At 32.5% G+C, this 3489-nt stretch overlaps 1 protein-coding gene across 8 annotated transcripts in view; it reads right to left on the bottom strand.

Annotated features, from left to right (window-relative positions):
- Positions 1-2022, bottom strand: part of LOC147280289 (protein PLASTID MOVEMENT IMPAIRED 2-like) — a 6003-nt gene extending 3981 nt beyond the window's left edge. For 5 of the 8 annotated variants that reach the window (XM_086250473.1, XM_086250472.1, XM_086250470.1 and 2 more), the window contains exons 1-2: positions 1736-2019; positions 550-703 (exon numbers count right to left, since the gene is read on the bottom strand). The gene's annotated coding sequence lies outside the window, so the exon portion shown is untranslated. Of the gene's footprint in view, positions 1-549; positions 704-1735 lie in introns of all 8 variants that reach the window. The other 3 variants (XM_086250467.1, XM_086250466.1, XM_086250469.1) reach the window with 3 other exon arrangements.
- Between the last annotated feature and the right edge of the window lie 1467 nt (positions 2023-3489).

Here is a 3489-nt window from a genome sequence, read left to right as displayed (position 1 = left end):
AAGACTTCTTCTTAAAAAGCTAACCCATTTAAAAAGATAAATAAATAAAAGATAACCCACTAGTCCACTACTACCCAGAAGAGAGAAAAAAGTAATGAACAAACTATAACTCTTTCTCTCTTCAATATCTCATTCTTCTTCTTCAGATGGTTTTCAAATCTGAACACATACATTCCTTGAAGCTCTGGCATGTGGGTAGCAAACTGAACACATTCAATCCTTTGTTGAATCTTTAATCTTTAATTCTTAAACCATTTGTTCAAGAATCTCACCATAACTATTTTAAGATATAAAAGATGTAATTTTTTAAAAGACGTAATTTTTTAAAAGACATAATTTTTTTTTTTTGGCCACTTAAAAGACGTAATTTTTTAACTTAATAGAAAAAACCCAAAAACATATTGGAACTCTGGTTCGGTAGTTAACTCCCTGCTACCCAGCAGAGAAAAAAAAAAAGCAAAAATTTCAAATTTCAGGATAATATATTAAATTAATTGTTGAGATAGTGAATATTGTAAATTAATAATTGAATATCATGACATTTGGTACCTCCAGCGCTGTTGATGGTGTCGGCGCCTGTGAGATGTGAGGTGGGAGGAAGACGTGGGCGGTTGTCACGCCCCAATCCGGGACAAATTTAAATTTAAATTCTCTATCCCATTCTCACCACTGATTCACGATCTCTCAGTGAATCATGCTTCACCTTCAAATAAATGTTACATTCAAATAAATGCACTACTAATTAATATATAATACTTAACTGATTCCTATCATGTTCAAATGATTCAGATAATTCAAATAATTCAGATAATTCATATAATTCACGTATTTCATATAATTCACGTATTAGCACACATAATATTTTTCAACAAAAATTCAATAAAATCAATTCACATTCAAAGGTTCCCCCAATGCCCCTACCCCGATTATAAGCTTAACCTGCCACTAGATACATGAAAATAGCAACAAAACACAATTAAATAATAAATAAAAAGTCGTTCACTCTCTAATCTTAGTGTGTAGTGAAATCGCTAAGTTAGAGGCCTTGGATCGAAAAACGGAGGCCACCATACCCCTAATCAAAAATATAGTGGGGGAGGGACATTCCCCTGCGACTGAAGCTGCCGAACGCGCCTGTGTTGCGAGTGGGGGTTGCCGGCGGGTACTGTTCATCTTCTTCTTCCTTCAGCCCCTGTTTTCCAGTTTTCCAGAATTTTGTTCTCAACTTTGGCTCATCTTTTATCCTATCAAATCGCCACCAAATTTAGCAATCTTATACTCTTTTTAAAGCTATGCATTTTGTTTTACGTCCATATAAAGATCACTCAAAACGAAGCACTAAAACGTAAGATACTTGGCCTCAAAGTAGAGTACTCGAAACTATCAAATTTTCAGAAATTTTCCAGATTTTTGCTTCAGTGTTCCTACCACTTTTCCTTCGATAATAACACTCCAAATCAGTTTCTTAGGCTACTAGAAACATGTTTACAACTTCCAAGTCAAATACCCAATCTCGAAATAACTTAGAAATTAAAATCTCATTGAAGAACATAAACCCCAAAATTTTCTAAGGACACCCCATCCGAATTCTCATTCAATTCTCCTTCAAATTTTATGATGTTTGTGATCCTATAAACCTCTCTAACCATTATATAAACCTCACCAAAACCAGAAATCATAACCAAGTTAAATCCTAAATAAAAATTGAGAATTTATGCAAAGAACCCAAACTCACCTTATTCTTCATTTCTCTACCCAGTCTCTTGTGTTCTTCCTCCCTTCTTTCTCCTTCTTTCTCTCTTTGTCTCTCTGGTTTTCCTTTCTTTTCTCTTCTTCTCTTCTTTCCCTTTCTTCTTTTTCTCTTCTCTCTGTTTTCGGTTTGGTCTAACAACATAAACTACTCTCTTCTTTTAATTAAACCCACCTTATAACACCAACGACATATCACAGCCACACACTCATCAAAAATATCTAAGTGTATTAGTGTAGAGTCTTCTACACCTCAAATTTTCTCAACATCATCGACATAAATTTGACTCTTTTGGCTCCAGTTGTCTTCGGGGGGGTTTTTCTTAGTCTCAAATTCATTCAATCGTCCAAAAAAATATGTTGTAGACTATTAAAAAGAAAAGGGCGGGTAAAGACAAATTAATATAATGATTTTCTGACAGTTTTGGCAAGAGATCGAGCATGCAGAGGACGGATTTGGTAGTTTTGGAGGTACTGATGGGTCTTAGAAATCAAAGACAGAAGGCATGCCACGTCTTTAGATGCCAAACTACACAGCCGCATAAAGCCATAAAGCATAACACCAAAACGTGTGGTAAATAGTGTGGATGTCCTGTGACTCCTGTCTAATGCTTCGAGTAAGTGTTACAAAGAGAGTACAACACTATATATACCAAGGCAACTCACTGTAACAGTAAAACTAATTAACTGCTAACTAACACACTAACATTTCTTTCTCTTCCCATTTCATTTCTTGTATATAAATTAAATTTTGTATTTATTTGTCATGAAAAGACAAAAATAAACATGAATTTTTGAGATGGGGATAGAGGAGTTCCACCATCCGGAGATGGAGCAAAACATTATTCTTTAAATAGTAAACTATCCATCATTTATAGCAATGTCTCTTAAATTCTTTAAATGGTAAACTCCATTTTTTTTGTTGCCAAAGAGCACTTTTGGTATCTGTACTTTAACAAAAATTTTACTTGGATCTCGTTCTTTCAATTTTAAAAATTTTAGTTTAGTACTTTCATTAAATTTGTAATTTGGTCCAAATCATTAATTAGGTTTAAATTGTAGGCGGAAATATATATGATGTAACAAGGATATTTTAGACATTTTAAATAACCTATGAGTGTAACTCATTTAACTAGGTGACGTTGCCCAATCACATTTGGACACATGTTTTTTTTTTTAATTATTTAAGTTTTTGTCTTTTGTTGTTTTCTTAATTATTATTTTTTAATTATATTTTATTTAAATTATTTTTTTAGACCATATTAATCATGAAATGTCTAAAATATCCATTCATATGAGCTGTCACGTCATATTTACGTCTAAAAAATAAACGGAGTTAACAATTTTAATTTAATTGCAAACATAATAAAAGTACGAGACTAAAATTGCCAAAATTGAAAGAACAGGGATGAAAGTGAAAATTTCTTTAAAGTACAAGGACTAAAAATGTACTATGGCGGAGTTTGACATCAAAACTTTAGATGGGTATTTCCGACTCCTGTTAATCAATTTGAATTTTTTTTTATATGCCCTGACAAAAATACCCCTCTAAAATATTTTGTAAATCACATCAACATAGGAGACAAGAAAGTTAACGGAGCTAACATGTATTGGGGCAAGTGACACAAATTAAAATTAAGAGGACAATATGAGACAAAATGAAATTTAATTTAGGGATAAAGTGAGACATATGTGATAGTTTAGGGGTGCTTTGCTATAAAAAAATAAATAAATAAATAA

Source organism: Dryas octopetala, chromosome 7 (assembly GCF_963921425.1).
Source record: "Dryas octopetala chromosome 7, drDryOcto1.1, whole genome shotgun sequence".
Taxonomy (NCBI): Eukaryota; Viridiplantae; Streptophyta; class Magnoliopsida; order Rosales; family Rosaceae; genus Dryas; species Dryas octopetala.
This window is presented reverse-complemented; position numbering and strand designations above follow the sequence as displayed.